Source organism: Hemitrygon akajei, chromosome 7 (assembly GCF_048418815.1).
Source record: "Hemitrygon akajei chromosome 7, sHemAka1.3, whole genome shotgun sequence".
Lineage (NCBI taxonomy): Eukaryota > Metazoa > Chordata > Chondrichthyes > Myliobatiformes > Dasyatidae > Hemitrygon > Hemitrygon akajei.
Genome location: NC_133130.1, coordinates 159,697,697 through 159,725,016, shown reverse-complemented (window position 1 = coordinate 159,725,016; position 27,320 = coordinate 159,697,697). Strand labels below are relative to the sequence as shown.

The 27,320-nt window shown below is 44.2% G+C and overlaps 1 long non-coding RNA gene across 1 annotated transcript; it reads left to right on the top strand.

Annotated features, from left to right (window-relative positions):
• LOC140731081 (uncharacterized) lies at window positions 1-26,530 on the top strand. The gene is made up of 5 exons (XR_012099728.1): window positions 1-897; window positions 10,872-10,967; window positions 11,809-11,866; window positions 17,638-17,892; window positions 19,544-26,530. It is a non-coding gene; the product is annotated as an uncharacterized lncRNA (long non-coding RNA).
• The last annotated feature ends 790 nt before the right edge of the window (window positions 26,531-27,320 follow it).

Below are 27,320 nucleotides of genomic sequence, written 5' to 3'. Positions count from 1 at the left end.
TCAATGGCGGAGTGACTGAGATGGAAATGTAGGGCGTGTTTCCCTGAGGCTGCTGCTGTTAGTCCTCCTGGCTGGTAGGGGTCGTTAGGTTTGGAAGGCAGATTGGAGTACTCTGTCTTGTAGATGGCTCACATTGCAGGCACGGTGTTAGACTGGTGGAGTGAATGAACGCTCAGGGAGGTGGAAGGCGTGATCTCCCTCAAGACAGAGTTGACAACTGTCACCCATCTCAAATTGGGCACTTGGAGTGACCTTTCACTAGATACCCGGCCTTTGATATTGGCTGGTGCAGGTACATTTAAGGACAGTGGTGAACCTCCCCTCTCCCTCCTCCACACGTACCCCAATAATCACCTGACTGTCCAGGAGAAATGGTTCACCTCCAGCTGGGGATGATCATTACCTGGAATTGGGTGGCTCGATGCTATTTCCTCATACTTACTTATTACTCAGCCATTTGAGTCAACACCAATTCTCAGGAAGCGATCACATCAACTGTATTCTCACTCACACTTCCCTACAACCTCCCTTTCCTCACACATGACCCTTAATGCCCTCTTCATTCTCCTGTCACGCCTCTAGAGTCAACTTATAGTGCCAAATTACCCAGCGTGCCTTTGGAATGAGAGCGGAAATCGGAGAAACCCGCACAGTCACAGGGAGCATGTGCAAACTCCATACAGGCAACAACAGAGCTTAGACTGGCACTATATGCGGTGTTGACTGTAACCTGACTCTTTCAGCATTCTGGTACAACCTTCTGGATGATACGTGCAGTTGTGAGCAGAGCTGAACACAGTGCATCCTTGCATCTGACGCTGTGGCGGAGGCAAAGTCATAAATAAAGCAGCTTGAAGATGATTGGCCCCAAGAGATTGCTCTGATCCTAGAGCTAAGGTAACTAATTTCCAACAACCTCACCCACAATCCTTTATTCTATGAGAACTCCAGCCATTGGAAGTTTTTTTTTCCATTGATTCCTATTGATTTTGTTTTCACTAAGGTGCACTCAATCAGAAGTTGCCTCGGCGTCAAGGCCGTTCATTCTCATCCCAAGCTCCAAGCGATCTGCTGCAGAGCTCGGTGGGCTGAGCTGTACTGATTGGTGGGGGGGCAGTGGGAAGGAATTAATGGTTTGGGGCAGAACCTTGCATCAGGACTCAGAGGCTGGTCAGTTAATTCCTTTCTCTTCACGGACCCTGCTCCGCCCCGCCGCATTCCTCTGGCAGACTCCGTGTTGCTGCAGATTCCAGCATCTGTAGCCTCCTGCGTCTCCATTCGGGGATTCAGCAAACTGTCCATATTTGGTCAGTCAGTCTAGAGCCAATTAGTTCTGGCTGAACCCAAACTGGGCATCACTGGGGGAGGCTATTGGTGACCTGAATCTTATTAGACAGTTCTTCAGAATCAAGAAAGAACTGCTTCTTTATCACTATTGCTGTTATTATATCATTATCAGTGGGTTTTTTTGCGAGGAAGGGGTTGGGGGTTTGATGCTTTTTATGACCCAGCTATCAGTTTCCATGTGGACTATCTGTTAGTTTTGTTGTGTGAGGGAATGGGTGGGGGTGGGTGGGGTTGGAATTTGTGAGTTTTATTTCCCTTTTGTGCTAGGGGTGGGGTGATGTCCTTTCTTTCGACAACTGCCATGGTTTCTCTGTATTTCATGGCTGTCTGGAGAAGACAAATATCAGAATTGCATTGTGCGTGCATACTTTGACTATAAAATGAACCTTTGAACCTTTGATTCTGGGTGTTGATAAGGACGTCATCCCACCCATACACTGTGCCACTGGTGGAAAGGTAGCAGAGCTTGGGGGGGGGGGGGGTTAGTTTGTGACATTATGTTCTCTATCTTCACTGGGTTTCCAAATGAAGAGCCTTAAGGCTCTCAATGCAGCAACCTGACTAAGGAAGCATCAGGAACAACTGCAAGACAAGAGACAACAGATGCGTGAGTCTGGAGCAGCGAATAATCTGCTGGAGGAATTCAATTAGTCGAGCAGCAACTATGCGAAGAAAGGAACTGATGGCGTTTCAGTCGAAATCCTGCTTTGGGACTAAGTGTGGAGGGAGGAGATAGCTAGTGTAAAGAGGCAAGCATCCAAGAGGTTTGAAGATGAGGGCAGATCGAGCCAAGTAGGGGAAAGGGAGGGTGGAGCTTTTTTTGTGGACAACGTTGATGATGGTAGTCTGCTATACGCAGTCTGCAGGTATCTTAGAAAGACTCTTGCACGGCAGGCTGGTGGTAACGGTAAAACCACCTTTTTAAAGGAAATTAGAAACTTCCGGCCAAAAGTGACACTGGTTGGAAGCAAAGAGTCAACAGCTGTTTGTGTATCGGGAAGGCTGCTTACAGTGAGGCTCTGCAGTATTTTTCATTGCTTTTTATGGTGTATGCCAGTAATTTAGAGTTAAATTTACAGGGCGTAATTAAGAAATTTGCAGACGACACCGGAATCAGCCTTGTAGATGATAGTGAAGGGGTAAAAAAAAACCCTATTGACTGTATTGGCCAGTGGACAGAAAAAGTGGACAGAAATATAATTAAATTCATTAAAAACTGAAGTAGTGCTCTTGGAAACAGCAGCAAGGCATGGGAGTGTGGAACAGATGGAGTGACGAGAAGTGCAAAGGAAGATGGGCCCGGGAATACATGTCTGTCCCTGAAATTAGTTGGACAGACAGCTGAATTGGTGAGGAAGTTAACGGAGTGCACTCTTTTTAATATCTGAAGCATAGAATTGAAGATTAGTCAGAACTTGCTCAACTAATTTCTGTGTACGTTACAAGTAGGACGTGACAGCAGTGAAGATACAGAGGGGGGGCTTCCGAGAACATTACCAGGGCTGGAGAATTGAGGAAAGATTGATTAGGCAGGAGTGATTTTCATCAGAAGCATGAGGTTGAATGGAAATTTAAGTTTTTTTTAAAGTTCCTGTATTTGCCAAGATGTGAGTTTCACAGGCAAGGCCAGCTTTTGTTGCTCATCCCTGATTTCCCCTGAGAAGCTGGTGGTGAGCTGCATTCGACAACTGCAGCAGTCCATCTGGTGAAGGTCTCCACAGTGTTGTTGCAGAGGGAGTGACAGGAGACAGACCCATGGAGGAATGGGAACATATTTCCGAGGGAGGATTGGGTGACCTCGAGGGGAGTATGCAAATGATGGTGTTACTATGCAGCAGCTGTCTTCACCCTTGGAGACAGAGAATTTTTATCATCCTAGTGTCCTACAGTAAGTATTTTGAAAATTGAAGGGTGTAAGATACCGATAAGGCTACAATAGAGTGGGAGAGAAGGACTGATCGGGGAAGGACAACTATGGCTGATAATTTTAAGCGGATAATTAGAAAGTTTAGAGATGTTTTGAGGATGATAGAGATCTAGAACTCATTGCCAGGTAGAATAGAAGAGACAGAAACCATTAATATATTTAAGAAGTACTTGAAAGAGAACAAGATGTGTCAGTAACCTTCTGATCATGATTTAATTGAAATAAATAAGGGCTTTAGTTTGACACAGTACTGCTCCATATCTCTACACAATGACATAATCTGATTGTTTACCTAATGACTGTGAAGTAGTGTCATTAAAATTAAGAGAATGTGAATCTTTACATCATGACCAAAGCAGGATACTGACTTACTCAAGCAACATGGGGATTTATGCTAATCACTACCTGAGCCTATTCAGGTCACTGAAATGTAAGGGGAGTTTTTGCTGCCCATTGTCTGAGAGCCAGATTACAAGGTGAGACAAGAGATTTGTCCCTTCGGTTTTGAGTTGTGGCCACTGCTCAGGAAGCCTCTCAGTAAATGAGTGAAAAATGTACGGCAGGAACAATGGGGATAAGTTTACTGAGAATGCATTTGAGTTGAGGGGGAAACCAAGCCTTTGGACAAACCATTTTAATAACAAACTTCAAATATCCTAACTCTACTGTAGCTGTTGCCCAGGTTTAATGAGTATGATGTGGGCAGGCAGGCAGTTAAGAAAATTGGGTTAGAAACCCAGGCTCATGGAGAACAGAAAGGGTTTTAATCCCAGGAAGGGTTGGTGGAAATAGAGGTATGGAGAAAGCAAAGTAAGTCCAGGGTTGAGGAAGGCTTAAGGAGAAGGAGAACGTCACCCTCCCATATCTCTCAAAGATTCTGCATAAAAATAAAATGTTTTAACATTGCTTGTGCTCCTCTACCGCCCCTCCCACTCCCACACACAGATTCGTGCGGTCGTGGATTCATAGGAATTGGACGCTCGTGGCATGAGGGCATCTCTCGTAGAGCTGCTGCCCCAGGGTGCGGGAGACCCAAGTTCAATCCTGACGCTGAGTTCAATCTGTGTGGAGTTTGCGTGATCCCTTTAAGACCTCATTTTCCTCCGGTTTCCCACTGCATTGCAAAGACAAACAGGTCACTATAAATAACCCCTGGTGCCTGGGAGAAGAGTAATAAGGCCAGGGGGAAGTGGAGGATGGAAGAATACAAAATGCGATTAGTGTCAGATCTTTGCAATAGTGTTGGTGAGGACTTGGCGGGGTGAAAGGCCTGAATACCTGTATGACCCCTGAACTTATGAGTGAAAGTGCCATCACCATGTTGGTAATGTCAGTAGGCTGGGCTTCTCAGTGTGATGTCTCTCTTGGGGTACTCGCTTGGTGCCTGTTCTGAGGTAAATTCCAATGGAAGGGGGCAAAACAAGTTGTATTGTGTTTGGCTGCAGACTGCTGCAACACCCATGGACTCGGGGACTTGGACTGTATGTTTTTGCGCAACTGTATCCTACTACTATCTTATACGTGCCTTGTGCTGTGTATGACTGTTGGTAGGGAGTTTTGCACCTTGCACCTTGGTCCTGGAAGATCGCCGGTTTGTTTGGCCGTATTCACGTGTATTCGTGTATGGTTGAATGACAATTAAACTAGAACGTGATCATCTCAGGAACAGCAGGTGATCTCCACCTTCCACTCCCCCACGTCAATCCTGTCCTCTGTAAAGCCAAAACAGTGGAAAGGCAGTAAGATCAACCCCATCATTTCCAAAATTGGTTGTGTCAGAGCAAGGAAGACATTTGGAATTCGTTGTGTGGAGTTGCTAACTGATGAAGCTGATTCTGTGACATGGCCAGTGATTATTGATATCCTCCTGGCCAGCTCTGCAATGGCCTCTCCAGCAGATGTTCTTTATAACCCCAAAGTCCTTACCCAATAGAATTCAGTGTCGTTCCCTGTTTTAAAAAGCTCTGTACAGTGGTAAATCCCCTGCCCTCCTATACCTGTTTGAGCTGGAATACCAAACATGGGCTTTACAAACCTCTGGGAGGGACAAGCAAAACTGCATCTGCAAGGATAAGGGAGCTAACATCAGCATTCTCTCCCAGGCCAACATTCCTAGCATAAACTGGGTTCCTTGCATGTTTGATACCAAATCCCCAAAACAGATACTCTAGACTGAATGAATGCTATTACACCAAGAAGTCAGCAAATGGACGGAGAAAGCAGTGCAGGTATGGAACATAGAACAGTATAGTACAGTTCAGGCCCTTCAGCCCACAGTGTTGTGCCGATATTTTAACCTACTCCAAGTTCAATTTAAACTTATCCATGTTTATATCTAAGAGTCTCTTAATGCTCCTAATGTACCTGCCCTCAATCCCTGGCAGGGCGGTGTGCGTGTGTGCATAACAAACATCTATCTCTGACATCCCCCTATATTTTCCTCTGATCACTTTAAAATTATGCCTCTTCATATTAGGCATTTCCACCATGGGCAAGAATCTCTGGCTGCCTGCTCTGTCTGAGTCTCTTATCATCTTATACACCTCTGTCAGGTCACCTTTCATCTTCCATTGCTCCAGCAAAACGCCCTGGCTCGCTCAACTAGTCCTCGGAATACATGCTCTCTGATCCAGGCAGCATCCTGGTAAAACTCCTCTGCACCCTCTCTAAAGCTTCCACGTCTTTCCTATAATGAGGTGACCAAAAACTGAGCACAATACTCTAAGTGTGGTCTCAGCAGACTTTTATAGAGCTACAACATTACCTCACAGGGACTGTTCTCAAACGCTTCCTTGAAAAAATGTAAAGCCTTCCCATTGACTCATTGGACCCCTCAGAACAGAGATGAAACATTCAGAATAGCAATGAAAAGCTTGTCAATTCAGATGAAGATTACAACAACTCCCAAACTACCCAATTGCTTGTCCTCTAGAACACGTTCTGCTCCATCTACGACAGGGTCTATAGATCCCACTATAACCTCATCAGCCACCTTAGACCCCACAAAGCTGGACCAAAAACAAGTCATCCTCAACTGTAAGCCACTGCTGAAGAAGCGGAGAATGACAGAGTTATTTTTCATGAGTCCAAATAGGAGGCAGAAGCATTGGAAGACTGAGAACTATGAGTTGAAAAGGTAATGGAAGGACAGCCCAAAGGAAAAAGGGAGAACGGTTAAAGAATGCAACAGCAGAGAGGAATAAGGAAAATGAAGCATGCAACAGAGAACCGACAGCAGCTGAAAAACAGAGGTTTGGAATGAACCTAAATTCATGAATTAAGAATGAATTGGAAAAAATGGGGAGATCAAGGGTAGAAGAAACTTATTGCAAATGAGCACGGACAGAAAGCAGTTTGGACAACATAACATTGCTTCTCGGTTTAATTTTCTATGAAGCTGCAACCAATGGGTTCTCAAGTGACTAATGACATGTCTTGGTGGCCCAGTGGCTATACATCAGTTCGGGCTATACACAGAATAAGCTAACACATCCGCTGATCTTAGCCAAAGCAACATCCTGTCTTAGCATTCCTGGCATTAGAAAAGTGAGTATTAGATAAGGCCTTGGTCCAGATCTCCCTCTTGATTTCAATTAAGGAACTTGTTTGGGGAAGTTAGGACCTGTTGTGAAATTTTCATGACCAAGTAAGCTGTAGATTATCACTGTCAATCTCCTACATCCTTGGCAGTGCTCCAAGAGTGTTTTGTTTTGGATTCCACAGAACAGTACCACCAGCCAAACCAAGAGAGGGAAAACTAAGCAGAAAAAAATGGGTCGGTGAAGTGAGGAATCTGCCTCTTTTCTGAGATTAGTCTTAAACGTGTTTGAAATATCACTGAGTTAAAAAAAAAGTTAATTTAACCCAAATATGTTTGAGTTGGGTGAAGGACCTAAAAAGCCAACCAGAAGTTTACAGACCTGCGTCCCCCAGCCCAGTGGATCATTGAAACAGCAACTTGACCACATTAAAATATGGAGAGCGTTGAGCTAATACACTGAGAGTTAGCTGCTGCCTCCAGCTGAGACGTGGCTCCGGTTTGGCTGCTTAATGCTGAGCGACCAAACTAAACCACGGAGAACTATTCCATTCGTGGAGCATGATTTATAATTGCATTGTTTTAGAATGCTTTCCAGGTGACCATGTAACAAGAATGGAATGGGGAGAGATATGGGAGGTCAGGGTTCCGTGCAAATCTATTGGGATTCAGTGGTGTGGATGTGAATGGGAAGAAGTTTGACCATTGGAATTCCATGGAAGGAGAGGGAATTGAACCAAGGCACCTCAACAGGAGAAACAAAGTGGGAAAATAAAGACTGAAGTGTACGGCATCCTGATATAAGCTGCTTACAATGATTTAGTGTGCGGCTAGAGGTTTAATATGTAGCCGAAAGAATGGCGGTGATGGAAGGAGGGGAGTCAGAAAGAAAAATGAACAGGCTTAGAAGTTCCTGAGTGGGCCGGCACTGCTCCTTAATTCTTGTTGAGTTTCCCTTCACTTCAAATAGTTGTGCTTGACTGTTTCGTGCTGGCAGTAATTGCAGCCTGTCTAGACACTGTCTGGAATGAGGTTTAGGGCCTCTTTCCCTTGTTCTCAGACTCTGGTAATTTCTGCCAGTTCCCGGGATCCAAGGAGCAAAGGTGAAAGAGTAGGCTTCAAGCTGTGGGAACAGATTTTTAAAAACCCCTCTCTGCTGCCCGGGTTTACAAAGAATTTTAACCCCTGCAGTCCTGGTTTCACGACTTGGTTTTTACTGTATTCTGCCAGTCTTCTCGACGTGATAACTTGCTTTGGAATCTGATTCAACAGATATCGACTGGCCTCTGATACACATGCCAAAACAACAATAACTTGCATTTATGTTGCATTTTTTTTACTGTAACGAAACATCCTAAGGAATGTTGTTCAATAAAATTTGGCACCAAGCCATATCTGGGAATATTAGAACACGAGCTCTATGTGGTTGGTTTTAAAGGGCACCTGAGGAATCGGAGAGGCAGAGAGGTCAGGACGGGGAATCTAGGTGTATCCAGACAACAGCTGATAATGACTGTCAGCAAGCTAGGATGAATCTCCAGCCCAAAGCCAACGAGACTTTTTGCCTCAGAATCAAACAAGCAAAGCATTCAAGTGCCTTCAGCCCGTCGTTCTGTTTGACTCCCAATGCTGAGAGCATGTAGCACCATCAAGAGGGTCACATTTTACAAAAGGGATGGAACTGAGGGGTTTCTGCCATTGTAGTAGATGTTTTTTGAAGAAGAAGAATAGGCTGTGTCAGGTAGGAGTTGAGTTTAGGTGGTTCCCCCAGTACCCTGGCCTGCACCTCTTCACCCAATATCAGCAAAAAAAACATATGCTCTGTTATTTCATTCCTTTCTGTATATCTTGTTCTCCATAAACTGGATTAGCTTTGATCAGATTATTCATAACATGTACATCAAAACACACAATGAAATGCATCATTTGTGCTGAGAACAGGCTGGGGGGGCAGCTGCCAGTGTCGCCGTGTGTCCAGCGCCAACATAGCATGCCCACAACCCGCTACCCTAACCGGTGCATCTTTAGAACGTGGGGAAAACCAGAGCACCCGAAGGAACCCACACAGTTGTAGGGAAAGCGTTCAAACTCCTTACCAACAGAGATGGGAATTGAACCCTGATCTTGCATCTGGCGCTGTAAAGCATTACCACTAACTGCTCTGGCATTGTGCTGCCGTGCTTCTATAATGAACCCCACCACCCAGGCTGATAGTATCTGTACTATAGATGTTCATTGCAAATACATGAATGAACAGTCAACATTTCGGGCCGAGACCCTTCCTCAGGATATTAATTGCACTTTAAATGCTCTGAGAGGTCCTGATTATGATATGGTGAGTTCCACTTAGCTTCATAGGGCAAACCAGTGGCCAGCAACAGGAAGGGCACGTTAGTTTTCCCCATCCATAAACCATGGCACATAAAGCCCAGACTTAAGTCAATACTGATGAAGGTTGTATCTGGAGCCGGTTGGTTAGTGTGGCTCCACTGGTATGCCACTTGAGGGTGATTTCACCACATGAAGCAGTTCAGGAATGTTACCTCCCTGTTCCCTTAGGAACTAATGCAAATAGACCACGTGCCAGTGAGAAAATTACCAAACTTCAAAGTTCAAAGTAAATTTATTTTCAAAGTGCATATATTTATTGCTTATATATTTATATTATTTCTTTCTGTGTGTGTACAGTTTGTTGCTTTTTGCATCTGGGTTCAATGCACAAGTTGGCTATTATTCATTCTATTATGGATTTATTGAGTATGCCCACAAGAAAATGAATCTCAGGGTAATATACCGTGACATATATGTAATCTGATAATAAATTTACTGTGAACCTTGATATGTCAAAGGTCATACTGAATAAATCCAAAAGCCATAATAGAATCAATGAAAGACCACACTAACTGGGTGGACAACCAGCGTGCAGAAGACAACAAACTGTGCAAAAAAATAATAACATGAATAATAATAATAATTAATAAACAAGCAATAATTATCATGAACATGAGACGAAGAGTCGTTCAAAATGAGTCCATAGCTTGTGGAAACAGTTCAGTGATGGGACAAGTGAAGTTGGGGGAAGTGATCCCCTTTGGTTCAGGAGCCTGATAGTTGAGGGGTATAACCGTTCCTGAACCTGGTGGTGTGAGCCCTGAGGCTCCTGCACCTTCTTCCCAATGGCAGCAGCGAGAAGAGAGCATGAGCTGGGTGGTGGGGTCCCTGATGATGGATGCTGCTTTTCTGTGACAGTGCTCCGTGAAGATGTGCTCAAAGGTAGGGAGGGCTTTACTCATGATGGTCTGGGCCATATCCATTACTTTTTGTAGGGTTTTCTGTTCAAGGACATTGGTGTTTCTATACCAGGCTGTTATGAAACCAATCAATATATTTTCCACCACACATCATACATCATACACCATGTCAATGTTTTAGATGTTATGCTGAATCTTTGCAAACTGCTATGGAAATAGAGGCACTGCTGTGCTTTCTTCATAATGGAACTTATGTGCTGGGCCCAGGACAGGTCCTCTGAAATGATAACACCAAGGAATTGAAGTTGCTGCCCTCTCTACCTCTGATCCCGGTGAGGACTGGTTCATCGACTTCCAGTTTCCTCCTCCTGAAGTCAATAATCAGCTCCTTGGCTTTGCCGACATTGAGTAAGAGGTTGTTGTTGTGGCGGCACTCAGCCAGATCTTCAATCTCCTTCCTTTATGCTGACTCATCACCACCTTTGATTTGGCCTATGACAGAGCTGTCATCAGCAAACTTAAATATGGCATTGGAGCTGTGCTTAAACCACACAGTCATAAGTGAAAAGCGTTGAGCAGGGTAGACCAGCCTTGTGGTGCACCTGTGCTGATGGAGATTGTAGAGGAGATATCTTTGCCAATTCAAAGTGACGGGTTTGCAAGTGAAGAAATTGAGGATCCTTTTGCACAAGGAGGTATTGAGACAAAGGTCTTGAAGCCTACTGATCAGTTTTGAGGGGATGATGGTATTGAGTGCAGAGCTGTAGTCGATAACGTTCATCCTGATGTACGTATCTTTGCTTTCTAGATGTTCTAGAGTTGAGTGAAGAGCCAATGAAATGGCATCTGCTGTTGACCTGTTGTGACAGTAGGCAAATTGGAGCAGATCCAAGTTGTTCCTCAGGTAGGAGTAAATATGTTTCATCCCCATCCTCTCAAAACACTTTATCACTGTCGACGTTAATGCCACTGGACGATAGTCATTGAGGCAGGTTACCATGTTCTTCTTAGGCACCGGTATAAATGAAGCAGGTGGGTACCTCAGACTGCTGAAGCGAGAGTTTAAAGATATTGGTGACCACACCAGTCAATTGATCAGTGCAGGTCTTTAGTACTTGGTCAGGTGCCCAATCTGGGCCGGATGCTTTCCATGGGTTCACCCTCCTGAATGATGCTTTCCTGTTCGCCTCAGAGACTGAAATCTTAGGATCATCGGGGGCTGTAGGAGCTTGTGATGGTTCCTCCGTGTTTTGACAGTCAACGTGAGCATTGAAGGCACTGAGCTCATCAGGAAGCAAAGCCCTATTGTCACCTATGTCACCTGGTTTCACTTTGTAAGAGGTGATGACATTCAAGCCTTGCCACAGCTGTCGGGCGTCCTTCATTGATTTAAGTTTAGTCTGAAATTGCCACTTTGCCCGAGAGATGGCTTTCCGGAGATCATAGCTGGACCTCTTGTAACTTTCTCGATCACCAGACTTTGACTCTGATCAGATTGTGGATCTCATGGTTCATCCAGGGTTTCTGGTTAGGGAAGGCTATGAATGATTTTATGGGGACACACTCGTGTACAAATGTTTTAGTAAAGTACGCGACAACTGTGGTACGTTCATTCTGATCCACAGATGAATCCTTGAAAACGACCCAGTCCACCAACTCAAAGCAATCCCGTAGCCACTCCTCTGCCTCCCGCAGCCACCTCTTTATTGTCCTAATCGCTGGATCCTTGCTCTGATTATGTGCAGGTCAGAGAAGAACACCCAAGTGATCAGATTTCCCGAAATGCAGTCTGGACTTGGAACGGTAAGCATTCCTTCTCTTAGTATAGCCGCGGTCTGGTGTGTTAGGACCTCCGCTGCTACAGATTATATGCTGATGGTGATTGGGCAGGGATTTAGTAATTTGTAATATTCCTGACCAATCTGTGCTTTGTACTCCTGGCTGTTTTTCTAGGTTGTCCTGGTGAATAAGCTCTGTGCCTTCTGTCCACAAGAGCTCCTGGTTTTGGTCCACCTTCTGAGACTGCCAAAAAAGGAGACTTCCCTCGTGACAGCAGCTTTTCCTTTGGTTTCTGAGCAACTAGGGGCTGCTTCAGACGTCTGAGGAGAGGGACTTGGGCTACTTCATTGGGCTGGACCTCACCAGCAGGAGGGCAGGACATGTATTTTCTATGCATTCCATGGCTTACCCAAATCCTCAGTCCCCTTTTCACACTCAAGATGCTGGGGGTCACAAGGACTCTCAGTTTTGATTGGCTCCACTTCCTGACATTCTCCCGAGTTGCCATCAGCAGGGCCCACAAAGAGCAATGTGCCAAAACTGGGTAGCTTCTGTTTTCAGCCCCAAGATGTAGTGGAGTTCTACAAAACAGGAACTCAACACATCAGGCCAAGATCCTTCATCTGAAATGCCAACTGTTTATCCCCCTCCAAAGATGTTGCCTGACTTACTGAGTTCCTCCAGCATTTTGCATGTGTTGCTTAAGGTTTCCAGCATCTGCAAAACCTCTTGTGTTTAGCTCTTCTTGATTTTCTTTACTAGGGTGCTGCCTGGATGAGAGAGCATGTCTTATAAGGAAAGGATGGTTGAGCTTGGGCTTTTCTCTTTGGAGTGAAGGAGGATGAGAGGTGACTTGATAGAGGTGTATAACATAACGAGAGGCACAGGTGGAAAGTCTTTTTATTCAGGGCAGCAATGGTTATTATCAGAGGGCATCCTATTAAGATGAGTGGAGGAAAGTTTAAGGGAGGTGCCAGTGGTAGTTTTTTTTTTGCAAAGGAAGTGCAATTGCCTGCAATCACTTCTGGGGGTGCAGCTGGAGGCAGGTACTTAAGGGACATGGGTGAAAGCAAAATAGTTATTGGATATGAAGAAGGGAAAGGTTAGCCTGATCATGGAGTAGTTTAAAAGGTTAGCTAACATCATGGGCTGAAGGGCCCATTCTGTGCTATACTTTTTTATGTTCTTCAAAATACTGTTAGGAAATCTTCTACTAAATACCAGCAAAATAGTGTAGGACTGGGAATGGCAGTCTGAATATAGGCTCATGATTTTTTTATTAGAAGCAATGATGTGCCTGGAATTAAAATTAAACATAAAGACATGAATGCCTGCTTAAAAGGGACAATTGTTCCTGTTGGCCTGGTTCATGGCAACAGGAGGATTGGCGGACTTGAACTTCTACATCATACGTTTTTCATCATTCAGAAGGGGACCAGGATCCTGCAGAGAAATTCTTGAGGTTTGCTTCCTGCAGACATTCCCATCCTATGATTCCTGAAGGCTCATCTTGGGTCCCTGCAGTGTTTCCGGAAGACATTCCTGTTTAGAAGAAAAAGAGCCCTAACTTCCGAGCATCACTCAGCAATTACAGTTTAAGATGAAACCTCGGCCAAGGAGCAGGTTCTTTTTGTATGTGGAGCTCGCTTATTATTCCATGAACCTAGGTCTCTTTTGGGGTCCGAGAATTGGCCTCTGTGTCTCTGCTCTGTCAATGATGCAAGTTAGAATATGCAGAGCAGAGTTCAATAGTTCTATTTAATATCAGAGAAATATACGTCCTGAAATTCTTGTTCTTCACAGACATCCACAAAAACAGACGAGTGCCCCATAGAATGAGAGACGGTAAAAAAGCTAGAACCCCAAAGACCCCCCACCCCCTCACGCAAGCAACAGCAAAGCAACAGCCAAGCAACAGCCCTCCCCCTTCCCCACTTACTTCAGCAAAAAAAAGCATCAGCACCAAGCAAGCAATAGCAAAGCCCCCGAGAAAGACCAGGATCTGCCAGCCAACAAAAACTAACCATTCGCTCCGCCAATTCGACATACCACAGGCTAGTTGTTTGGAAAATCGTTTGATCACCATTTGCAGACGTTTCGGCTCCAATTGAGAAGCCGTCGTCAGAGTGCACTTGAGGGTGTTGTCTCCACAGAATGTTGGCCGAAGTACCAATATTCCGCAATGTTTCTCACCACAAGCTCTCACTCTCCCAAATAAAGGGACAGAGAGGTGTCCCCCTTTCACAGCGAGAGGGGAAACATAACAAAACGAGTTGTTGATTTGCAATGATGAAGCCCGCTGCATCGCTTTTTTCCAAGTTCCCCAACTTGAGAATCGGCACCAGACCAACGAGAGCGAGAAAGAGTTTACATTTTTCGGGTTGAAGAAGAGGGAGCCTGCTACAGGGCCCTCGAGCTCCGAATGGAAGAGGACAGACAGAGAACAAAACTCACATCTGAAAATACCTAATGTGAGAAAACCAGTCTTGAACATGGCAGCCCCCCGGAGTGATGGAATGTGGAGAAGGTTAAGGGATGAGGGAGATCCATCCTTGGAAAACTTGAACTCCTTCATAACTCCGATACCGTTGCTGGAACTCACATCAAATTTTATTAACGTGAGATTCTGTGGATGCTGAAACTCCTGAACAACACTGGCCTCTTACCTCTTCTGCTCAGCTGCCTGTCACCTCCCCCTGGTGCCCATCCTTCTGCACTTTCTCCTATAGTCCACCCTCCTCTCCTACCAAATTCCTTCTTCTCCAGTCCTCTTTACCTTTGTTACCCATCTGGCTTCACTTTTATCTTCTAGCTAGTCCTCCTTCCCCTCCCACCACCTTTTTTCTTCTGGTATCTTTCTCCCCCACTCCCCCCCCCCCACCACCCACACTTTCTTTCTATTCCTGAAGAAGGGTCTCGGCCCAAAATGTTGACTGTTTATTCATTTCCATAGACGCTGCCTGACCTGCTGTGTTCCTCCAGCACTTTGCATCAAATCTCATTCACCACTTTCGTGGACCAGTTTTCCTCCCTGTATCAAGGAGCAAAACTTTCTAAATACGAAGTAAAACCAGAAAATGCTAGAAATATTCAGCAGGTCGGGCAACAATGATGAAGAGAGAAACAGAGTTAATACTTCATTTCCGAAGAAAGGTTATTAAGCTAAAACATTGACCCTGGTTCTGCCACTACAGATGCTGCCTGATCTGTTGAGAATTTCAGATATCTCCAGAACCTCTCCCTGCACTATAAGATCTGTGAAATTTTCTAATTCTTTGTTTCTGGGTTTCCTTACGTCTCCATCGTTCCACAATCGGCAACCTTAAGATGCGAAATTCACTCTGAAATCACTTTGCCTTGTTAGCACCCTCTATCTCCTTGAAGATTTTGGTCATGTGTCCTAATAATTTGGTGTAATTCATTCTTCTCTCTCTCACACACAATCTCACTCTCACTCTCTCTCACACTTTCTCACTCCCTTTTGGACAGTACTGTATTTGTGAATGTGAAGAGCAGAGCAAGTTTGTAAATCCGGCTGACGCAAAGCGTGTTAGGAATGCCAAGCGCAGAGTGCCGGGGAAGGGGTATGGGAATATCAGGGGTGCAGATACACCCAGCCCTGAGACACCAGGCAAGGTCACTTGATTCCAAACAACTGGTTTACTGAACATTACAGGATGTCTCTCTGATGCTTTCTGCTCCCTCCCCTCTCCCTTCCCCGTTTCCCACCCGAGATTCCCCTCTCCCTGCCCCCTTCCCGCTCTCAGTCCACGATAGAGACCCATATCAGAATGAGGTTTATCAAAGTTCACACATCATGAAATTTGTTGTTTTTTTTGTGACAGCAGTACAGTGCAATGCATAAAATTGCTGCGGTGCTGTGCAAAAGTATATTTGTGTGTATGTATGTACTTATGTTGAAGTTGCTTTATAAATACAAGTCGTGGCCCATATCCAGGATGGAGCTTGCTGCCTGGCCTGATGCAGACACACCAGTATCAGAGCCCTCAGGAGCTCCACACCCAAAAACACCTGGTGCTGCCCGGCAGACGAGCAGTGGAATGTTGAGAGACTGTTACCGAGTACCCCAGTTCAGATTAAAGCACCGAGAATGCTGCTAAAATAAACACTGTAGGTCAGCCAGAGTTGTCAAGCATCGTGTAGTCAGCTTCAAGCTGAACCAAGAGGAGAGTTGGGAAGTTTGCCAGGACACTCCCCGGAGTGCAGTCAATGTGAATGACACAAGGGTGGGTAATAGTATCAATGGGATATCACAGAATCCACTCACCAGCTAACCAGGGGTTAGTTACTCTGCATTTAACTGAGCCTTAACACAAAACAACCTGCCAGCTTGCAATTAACATCAGCGTGATAGTTGCTCTGACTGCAGCCTCTCTTTGTTTCTACCTCTGTGTTCTTCTGTGCTGCTGCTGATCCATTTTGGTTCAGTGCAGCATTCCTGACACCCTTGACTCGCTGTAACAACACAAACCTGTGCTTTTAATTCCACATTTGCTCCCTTAATGTAGCCAGTTTTCAACCGTGTGCACTGTTACTTCCTGACTCAACTCTCGTATCTCCTCTCCCACCTAATCTTGCAGCATCCCCGTTCTCCCTTCTGCTGCCCATCACCTGCTCCTGGTCAGATGGTTCAGATTTGAAACACTCATCCTTTTCTTCAAACCTCTTTAATAGGCTCTAACTTCTCTGTCTCTGTCTCCTTTCCTAGCTGGAGACATCTTCTGGAAACACTGTGCTCTGAGAAATTTGGTCATTTGGAATTCTACATAGTAATGGAGTAGGGTTAAGGCGACTGACTGATGAAAGGTTTTGGACTTAAAATGTTGACTGTCTCACTCTCCACAGATGCTATGCAGTATTTCCACCATTTTCTGTTTGAATTTCAGATTTCCAGCATCAGCAGCTTTTAACTTTTTCCTTAAATTGATTGGATTTGGTATAATCGGTAAGGATGGAGGAGTTTTTGGACCTTGGTGAACCCACAAACACTAAATTGGAAGGGGTTTGGGTCAATGGGATTCTGTACGATGAGAGGGAATGGGATGAGGTTGGGGGTTCTGCACAAACAAAAGGAATGAAATCAAAGGGGTGATAATAAACCTGATTACCTGATTCTGAAGGCTCTCAGCCCAAAACATTAACTGTTTGTTTCCCTTCATAAATACTGCTTCATCTGCTGAGTTCCTCTAGTATTGTGTGTGTGTGAGTGTGTTGCTCAAGATGTCTAGCATTTGCAATCTGTTGGATAGATAAGCTCAGAAAAACCCACAGGCATGCCAAGTGCAGGCAGATACACACTTAATGGTCCACACGTGTCAGCACATACAGACAGGTAAAACACGCAAGAGATAATTTGCATTTAGATTGGCGTGCAGGAAGTAGACGTCAGACCAGGAAAGGCAAGACTATGATTCATAAACACAAGAGATTCTGCAGATGCTGGAAATCTTGGGCAACACGCACAGAATGCTGGAGGAACTCAGCAAATCAGGCAATATCTGTGGGGAGGAATACACAGGTGAAGTTTCAGGCCGAGACCTGATGAAGGGTCTCAGTTTGAAATGTTGACTGTTCACTCACCTCCATAGATGCTGCCTGACTTGCTGAGTTCCTCCAGTGTTTTGTGCGTACTGCAAAAAGGAACAAAATGGGGTTTTGAGGGTCAGGATGATGAACGATTTGTATGGAAGATGAGGGATTGTTTTCCTTAAAACAGGAGGATTGTGGAGATATTCCATAGAAATGCTCATATTTTTCTGCTACACCTTTTGCAGCCCCCTCACAAATTCCTCCTGAAGTGATACCAGGAGTTGTGCATTTCCAGATGGTTTCTTGATGCCTGAGGGGGGCCATGCAGAGGAAACAAAGGGAAACAACGTTGGACAACATGAACCCAACCTGGAGGCGCTGTTGAGCAGTAGTGAAAAGGAGTAACCAGGAGTTTGAAGAGTGGAGATCTGTGCAGGAATGAAGAGACAGAAATCAGTAAAGTAGATTGGATGAGGCCTCAGAACAAATTGAAAATAAAGGTAAGAATCTGGAAAAAGTAATGAACTGGTGTGATGCCTTTATAGATGAATAGCCAACACTCATCTTGTTGATCTTGCGTGTCTATCTTCAGGCCTTGCCACTCAAAGACATGTGCTAACATTATTTTGTGACTATATGTACTGTGTTTTGCTCCTTGGCCCCAGAGGAATGATGTTTTATTTAGCTGTATGGCTGAATGACAATGAACTTGAACTTTGTCTCTTAGATGTTCTATGATGGTGAAAGTTGCCTCCAAGACTTTAACCCTGCGACAGAACAACTTCGGAAGTGATTAAGGACTGAAGTATTTCTCTCCTGCTGTTTAAAAATGGAACATTCTTCAAATCGTAATCTGCCAATACTGTATTATTTTTGGACGTAGAAGTACGGGAGGGAGATAAACACAGAAGTTGCGGAGAGTTTGGGTTACAACGACCCTGGTGTCTGTAACCACACTGTTACTCTTACTAAATGGCAGCTTAAATTGAACTTTTTGCCTCTTTCATTTTAATGGAGAATGAAATCAGGCCTCTTTTTATGCAGGGCCACGGGGAAGGAGCAGGTGCAGTGGAACTCACTGGATATTTTTTTCCAAAGAGCCAGCACACATACCTACAATGGGCCGAATAGTCCCTTTCTGTGCTGTATCAGGAAAACTCTGCCTGAATATTTCAAACTCAGTCAATTACAAAAATAAGGGCCACGGATAAAGTGAAGGGACTGGGGATTTTTCATTTGCTTTCTGTGCAGCAGAGAAGGTCAAGAACACAAAGATTTAATAGGTTTTCAGAGTTACGAGAGGCTTCAATAGAAAACATGGACAGAATTCCACAGGCAGGGAGATCAGTAACCAGACTGAGCAGATTTTAGGAGGTTTCGTCCCCCACAGTGGCTGTTATGATCTGCAGTGCAATGCTTTCATGGTTGAAGCAATTTCAAGGGTTGACTTGCAGAAGAGAATTGGATATTGTTTGAAAAGGGAAGAAAAATTGTTGTCCAAGAGGCAAGGACTGGATCTTGTGTGTGTAGATGTGTAGATCTTCCAAAATGGCATCATAGACACTGTGTGTTGTTGTATCAGCTGTGATTCAAACAGCATGACCTTGAAGTGAGATGCAGATCTCCTTGACTAACTAAATGTATGGTGGAATGTGTTTATGCTATTCAGATCTGCCCTCCTCCAACTCAAGATCTTCGCTTGAGGACCCACTTTCCATAACTACCTTGAAGTTATATAATGATTGTCACTGTTCCCAAAGTTCCCAACGGCACTTCCAACATTTTCTCAACTTTATTTCCTAAGATAAGGTCAAGTGCCCCATTTCTAGTGGGACTCTCTACATGTCTCAAACAATTTTCATGGATGCACAAATTCTGCCCCATCTAAACCCCTTGCACTAAGGTAAACCCAGTTAATGCTGAGAAAGTTTGAATCTGTAATCCTACTGTTCTACACCTTTCTGTAAATTGCCTATATATCTGTCCTTCTGATTGGCTATTGAGAGATTTATAGTCTAGCACTAGCTAAGTGATAGACTCTCCCTTATAGCTAGGTTCTACTCGTATAGCCTCACTGGCCAAGTATTGAAAACCTGTGCTAATCTACTGGCTGGAGTGTTTACTGATATATTTAACCTCCCACTCTGGCAGGCTGAGGTACTCATCAGCTTCCAGCAGGCTTCAATCGTACCGGTGCCGGAGAAGGATATGATGACCTTCCTCGGTGACTTTTCTGGCAGCACTTACATCCACTGTGATGAAGAGCTTTGAGAGGCTGGTCATGAAGTACATCAGCCCCTGCCTGCAGAGTGACTGGGATCCACTCATCAGGCTGCAACCAGCGTGAAAGGTTGTTCGTTGGTGGCGCCACGTGAGGTTTGAAAAGAGGCCCCATTGCTTTTGGTGGGCTGAAATCAGCACAGGAGGTTATTCGTCGGTGACACGGCGTGACGTTCAAAAAGAGATCCAGTATTTTCGGCTCTTTTTGACGGGCCTCAAGCAGCACGGGGTCGATAAAAAGAAGGGAGAGCAGCATTTGTGGGAGCGGCCATGCTGGAGTGGTCCAGTGTTAGAGAGGTCAGACTTTGGCTCAACAAGCTTGAAGGAGAACAGGCTTGGACAAGCACAGAAGCAGGCTGTATTTTTTTTTACTGTTAATAGATACTGTAGCTGGTGTGCTGAGAGCGGGTTTGGAGGTAGTGCCCTGAGAGATGTGGAAACTCTGCGAGACCTCCAGTTTCCCTGATAATTACATCTACACAAAGTGCACTGAGTTCCAGCTCCTTAGAAACCCTGTTAATGAACTGGAGCTGCAGCTGTGTGGACTTTGACATACGAGAACCGAGGAGGTGATAGTTAAGAGCTACAGGGAGGTGGTCAACCCTGCAAGTTGCAGTAGGCTGGTACCGAGGTGACCATCAGGAGAGGGAAAGGGAATAGGCAGACGGTGCAGAGTACTCCACTGGCTATTCCCCTCAATAATATGTATTCCACTTCGGATACTGTTGGGGGCGGGGGAACAACCTACCAGAGGGAAACCACAGCGACCAGGTCTCTGGCATTGAGTCTGGCTGTCTGGCTCAGAAGGGAATGGGGGAGAAGTGGGGTGCAGTAGTGATAGGGAATTCCATAATTCGAAGAGCAGAAAGCAGACTCTGTGGATGTGAAAGAGAGCCAGGTGCCAGGGTCAGAGATGTTTCAGGTCAGGTTCACGGCATTCTTAAGGGGGAGGGTGAACAGACTGAAATCGTCGGTACCAACGGCGTAGACAGGAAATGGGAGGTGGTCCTGATGAGAGAATTTAGGGAGTTAAGATGATGAGGCATCGATTGTGTGGATAATCAGAGGCTTTTCCCCAGGGCTGAAATGACTAGCATGAGAGGGCACAGTTTTAAGGTGCTTGGAAGTAAGTACAGAGGAGATATCAGGGGTAAGTTTTTTTTTACTCAGAGAGTGGTGAGTGCATGGAATGGGCTGCCAGCGATGGAGGTGGATATGATAGGGTATTTTAAGAGACTCCTGGACAGGTATATGGAGCTCAGAAAAATAGGGGGCTATGGGTAACTCTAGGTAATTTCTCAGGTAAGGACATGTTTGGCACAGCTTTGTGGGCTGAAGGGCCTGTATTGTGCTGTAGGCTTTCTATGTTTCTAAGCAGAAAGCTGAAAAACAGGACCTCCGGCGTAGTAATTCAGCATTTCTACCTGTGCCAGTGAGGGCAAGAATAGGATGATTTGGTGGATGAAGAATTAGTGTAGGGAGCAGGGTTTTAGATTTCTGAATCATTGGGATCTCTACTGGAGAAGGTACGACTGAAACAAAAAGGACAAGTTACACCTGAATCCAAGGAGGACCAATATCCTTGTGGGCAGATTTGCTAGAGCTGTGGGGGAGGGTTTGAATTTGGCTGGGGGGATGAGAACCAGAGTGATAGGGCTGAGGATGGGGCAGTTGGTATACAAGTAGATGCAGTGAGATTGTGAGGAAGGACAGGCAGATGATGGGGCCAAAGTGCAGTCAGTGGGATGAGTTATAGTGTAACAGGGGCCAAAATCAAAAAGAATGATGAATACAGGACTGATGGTGTTCTATTCGAATGACCTTGTAGTGCATCAGAGTTTGGCAGGTACGTGGGCTACAAATTACAACAGAAGATAGAAACGGCATGTAAAAAAGACAACGTTGCAATCATTATGGGGGATTTCAGTATGCAGGTAGATTGGGAAAGTCAGATTAGTACTGGATCCCAAGAGAGGGAATTTGTTGAAAGTCTACAAGATGACTTTCAAGAGCAGCTTGTGGTTGCGCCCACTAGAGAAACAGGTGTTTAAAGACTCAGATTTGATTAGGGAGCTTAAGGTAAAGGAACCCTTAGGAGCATGTGATCATAATATGATAGAATTCACCCTACAGTTTGAGAAGGAAATGCTGAAGTCAGATGAATCCATTTTACAGTGGAGTAAAGGGAATTACAGAGGCATGAGAGAGGAGCTGGACAAAGTTAATTGGAAGGGGACACTCACGGGGATACCGGTAGAATAGCAATGGCAGATGTTTCTGGGGGAAATTTGGAAGGCACGGGAAAGATACGTTACAAAGATGAAGAAATGTTCTAAAGGGAGGATGAGGAAACAGTAGCAGAAAAGGGAGGACAAAGGTAGCATAAAAGCAAAAGAGAGGGCATAGCAAATAATATTGCAAAAATGATTCGGAAGTTAGAAGATTGGGAAGATTTTAAAAACCAACAGAAAAGCCATAACGAGAAAAAAAAAGATAAAATATGAAGGTAAGCTAGCCAATAATATAAAAGAAGGTGCAAAAAGATTTTTTGGATATGGTATATAAAAAGTAAAAGAGAGACGAGAGTGGATATCAGACTGTTATGCTGGAGAGGTAGTGTTGGGGGGGGGGGGGGGGAAGGCAAGAAATGACAAGGAAACATCTTCACAATGGAAAACATGAGCAAAATGCCAGAAATGCAAGCGTCTGGGAGCGGAAGTGAGTGTCATTGCTATTACTAAGGAGTAGGTGCTTGGGAAGTTGAGAAGTCTGAAGCTGAAGTCTACAAAAAGATGAAGAGACTGTGGAGGCATTAGTAATGATCTTTGAAGAATCACCAGATTCTGGAATGGTGCCTGAGGACTGGAATATTGCAAATATCACACCACTGTCTAAGAAGGGCAGGAGGCAGAAATTTATAGGCCAGTTAGCCCAACTTCAGTGGTTGGAAAGATGTTGGAGTCCATCACTAAGGATGAGGTTTCGGGGCACTTGGAAGTAAATGACAAAATAAGCAAAAGTCAGCATGGTTTTCTCAAGAGGAAATCTTGCCTGACAAATCTGTTGGAATTCTTTGTGGAAATAACAGGCAGAATAGATAAATGAGGGTGCATAGTGGATGTTGTGTATTTGGATGTTCAGAAGGCCTTTGACAAGGTGCTGCACATGAGTCTGCTTAACAAGGTAAGAGCCTGTGGTGTTACGGGAAATGTGCCAGTGGATAGAAATTGACTGACTGGCAGAAGGTAAAGAGTGGGAATAAAAGGGGCCTTCTCTGGTTGGCTGCAGTGACTACTGGTTAGCCACAGAAGTCAGTGTTGGGACCACTTCTTTTGACATTGTATGTCAATGATTTGCATGAAGGAATTGATAGCTTTGTGGTCAAGCTTGAAGACATTATGAAGATAGGTGGAGGAGCAGGTAGTAGTGAGGGTGTCTGTAGAAGTCAGACCGATTGGGGGAATAGGTAAAGAAGTGACAGATGGAATATAGTGTAGGGAAATGCATAATCATGCACTTTGGCAGAAGGAAGAAAGGTATGGATTTTTTTTCTAAATGGGGAGAAAATTCAAGAATCAGAAGTGCAGAGGGACTTGGGAGTCCTCGTGCAGGATTCCTTAAAGGTTAACTTGCAGGTTGAATCAGTAGTAAGGAAGGCAAATAAAATGTTAGCTTTCATTTTGAGAGGACTAGAATACAAATGCAGGGATGTAATGCTAAGATTTATAAGGCATTAGTCAGACTGCACAGAGTACTGTAAGCAGTTTTACCCCCTTATCTAAAATAAAGATGAGCTGGCATTGGAGGTGTTTCAGAAGAGGATCATGGGAATGATCCTAAGAATGAAAGGATTAACATATGAGGAGCATTTGATGGCTCTGGACCTATACTTACTGGAGTTTAGAAAAATGAGGGGACCTCATTGAAACTGATTGAATATTGAAAGGGATGTGGAGACCAAGTTTTCTATAGTTGGGCAGTCTAGCGCCAGAGGGCACAGTCTCAGAACTGAAGGACGCCTACTTAGAACCGAGATGAGGAAAATTTTTTTTAACTAGAGGGTGGTGAATCTGTGGAATTAGTTGCCACAGACAGCTGTGCAGGTCAGTTCATTTGGGCACATTTGAGACAGAAGTTGATAGGTTCTTGATTAATCAGGGTGTCAAAGGTTATGGGGAGTAGGCATGAGAACGAGGTTGAACGGGAGCCATGATGGAATGGCAGAGCAGACTCAATGGGCCAAAAGCCTAGTTCTGCTCCTATATCTTATGGTTACTCTAAATTGACTACAGTCGCAACAGGTCAACAGCAGATGTTATTTCATTGGCTCTTCGCTGCGCTCTGGAACAACTGGACAGTGAAGATGCTTACGGCAGGATGTTCTTCATTAACTACAGCTCAGCATTCAACACTATCCTCCCCTTCAAAACTGTTGTGCATTTAATATTTCAATAGTGTTTAAGTAATATTGTAAATGTTTGATTCAGCAATCTTGTTCATTTAAATAAGTCATTACGGGTTATATGTTGTTACAAGGATGGCCCCTTGGTGGTAATGATCAATTAGGCAGAGAGAGAATCTCTATTTACCAAATACTACCTTTATTGTCTTAACTAAAAAGCACATGAATTTACTCAACTATGTACTCACCAAGTTTCCCTGTCCCTCCATGAACAGTCAAAGAATAGAAAAGGTTATACCCAGGAAAGGAGTCTACGCTCCAACGTAGGGTCCTCCACACCCACGATGGTTGGTCTCCAGAGAGTTGTCGCTGCCTTGCATTTGAAGCCTCACATTTTCATACACTTTCCTTACCAGTTCATATATTGTATTTCAATCTCATTGGTTCAAGGTCATCTGATTAAGCTACTTATTAGCTCTGGTCCAAGCCAGCATACGTATATTGCCCCCTTTCACAAGTGACAACTGGTAATTTATGACCTTTTGTTCCAAATCAGTTACCAAACCAGTAACCAGCTTGAGTCACTCAGGGCAGACACAGACCACACCATTTACAAACCTGTATCTTATATCCTACCAAAGAACACCTCACAAATAACTTCTTATTTGGAAATTATCTCTAGTCCAGCAGATTACCTGGAGCATCATTGTGTCTACTGTAAAACACTCATTCAGTCGAGCAAAACCAGTTCACAAAATGGAGGATACAGAGTAGCTTCACGAAATGGCAGCCTCTATTCCTTCGATCTCATGGCAAGAACACAGACAGTTGGTTTGTCTACTGCCACTGTCCTTGATTCATTCGAACTCGCTGATTTGTAGACTCTAGTTCTTTTTAGTCAACAATGTAAAACTAAGTGAATTGGATACATCATGACTCTACCACATCATATATTCCCATCTCACTTAAAAGTAAAAATTAAGTTAGACTCGCATTTCAGACTCCCTGTTGTTCTTCCAATTAGTTTTACATTTTAGTGTTACAAAACTTAACAGTGCCGACAAAGAAGTTTTAAACGGACCCAAGATACTACCTGTTGAAGCTCAGCGAGACAGTTGAGTTCAAAGAAAAACGCAGCAAGAAATAGTCGTGTATAAAAACAGCACAGCATGTGTTCTTCAGAAGGGACAAACTTAGTCAGGTTTTTAAAAAAGCAGAATACGGAAGAATTCACAAGTTCATAAACAGAGTACCGGATGAAATCAATCATTAAAAAAGGAGCAGAAATGACTGGCTACATCAGAAAAATTGATCTGTTTGATTACACAACATATAACTGGCTCATGTATACTGAGCTAATTGAGCAGTATTTTAAAGCAAATGAAATAGCCAATGAGAAGTGTGTGCCAAGTCTGCTGAGTACATGGGGTTTAAAGTTTGCTTAGAAGTTTGGCTGCTCCAAACAAACCAGATGAAATGAGATTTTCAAGCCAAGCAGTATCTGTGGAAAAGAGTAAAGAGTAGACATTTTGGGTTGAGAACCTTCTTCAGGATTGGAAAGGATCCACCACTTCAAATTGACTCCAAGTCTGATCCAGCAATTGCTAAACATTGGCTCGTTCCATACTTTTGGGCCTGGGCTCCACCACCTTGATTTGACCCATACACACCAGGCCACAACTGTTCTGCACCTTCATGACTTCCGTTCACACTGCAAAAATGCCAGGTCATCCAGGCGGTTTAAAAACTCAGCTCCGAAAGGGGAGTTACATGCTATCGATTCCAGTGATCATTTTCCATAAAAAGTTGTGATTAGTTGAGTTGTCAGTAGTTTTGCTTGATGCCAGTAAATCGTTGCTGTGTCTCACCAGCACCACCTTAAACCAGAAGTTTAAGAGTATTAACATCAAGTAATTTAAAGTTAACTTCTGATCCCCTAAAGAGGACTTGGCTCATGGATCCCTAGCTCCTTCCCCCAGCAGTCAATACTCAGGTCTTCAGTTTTGCTGATGCTGAGTAAGTTGTTGTTGTGGCAGCAATCAGCCAGATTTGAATGTACTTTGATAATAAATTTACTTTGAGCTTTGAATCCTCCTGGATATCGTCTCTACGTTCTGCCAAATGAGTTAGTAGCGGATGGCCATAAGCACAGGAGAGGAGAGTTCATGTCACGTCTCAATGCAAGAGGATTTCTTGAGGAGAATTGTTTTTATTGCCAATGGAAATTTGATTCTGCCAGTTTAACTTTTGGAAGTGTAATCCACCTCTGCACAAAAGAGAGGAGTATTTAGGTCAGGCTGACCTGAACTAGAAGTGATTCCTTCCAGACTGACAGTGTGATGGGGTGAATCGATGTGTTGAGGAATGTTAAATTACTTACATATGGAGGCAGATGTGGCCACTGAGGAGCAAAAGGATTTCATGGACATGAAATATTTTTTAAATATTGTGTAATGACTAATGGGATGACTTGTTCATTCAATTTAAGGGAAATTTACAAATTTTAATTCAGTTTTGCTTTTTTAAAAATTGTAGGAGAGCTGTTGTCCCTGCCTTGTTGGGGACTATGTGCAATTCCGGGCCCTCTGACTTTAATCATCCACTCAGTTGTACAATTTGCTTTCTGGAAAAACCCACCACCGCCTTCTCAAAGCAACGAGGGAGGGCCAATAGATGCTGATCTTGCCTGTGGCATTGATAGGTTTTCCACATCTCAGTAACTCCTCCAGCTGCACAATCCTCCAGCCACTCCAGTATTTTCATCATCCTTGTTCACGTTCCCCAACCACTATCAGCCTTGCCGAGAAACACAAAGACTCGATCTCTGGAGCTCTCCAACTCTGCTCCTTTAAGAGCTGGGACCAAGCTCTGGCCACTTCAAAGTCAAAGTTCAAAGTAAACTTGTTACTAAAGTATGCATATGTCATCATATACTGCCTTGAGATTCACTTTCTTGCAGGCATTTACAGGAACCTGAATACAATAGGATGTATATATAAAAAAAACTACACGTAAAGACTGACAATGTGCAAAAGAAGACAAATCAGGCAAATAGTAACAGTCAATAAATTATCTTAGGACACGAGTTGTAGAGTCCTTGAAAATGAATCTGTAGGTTGTGGAGTGAGATCAGCGTTGAGGCGAGCGACGTTATCCATGTTGGTTGCAGGGTAATAACTTCCTGAACATGGTGGTGTGGACATGTCCAAGTCTTGATGACAAAAATTGTCTGTTGAAGGCCTTGTG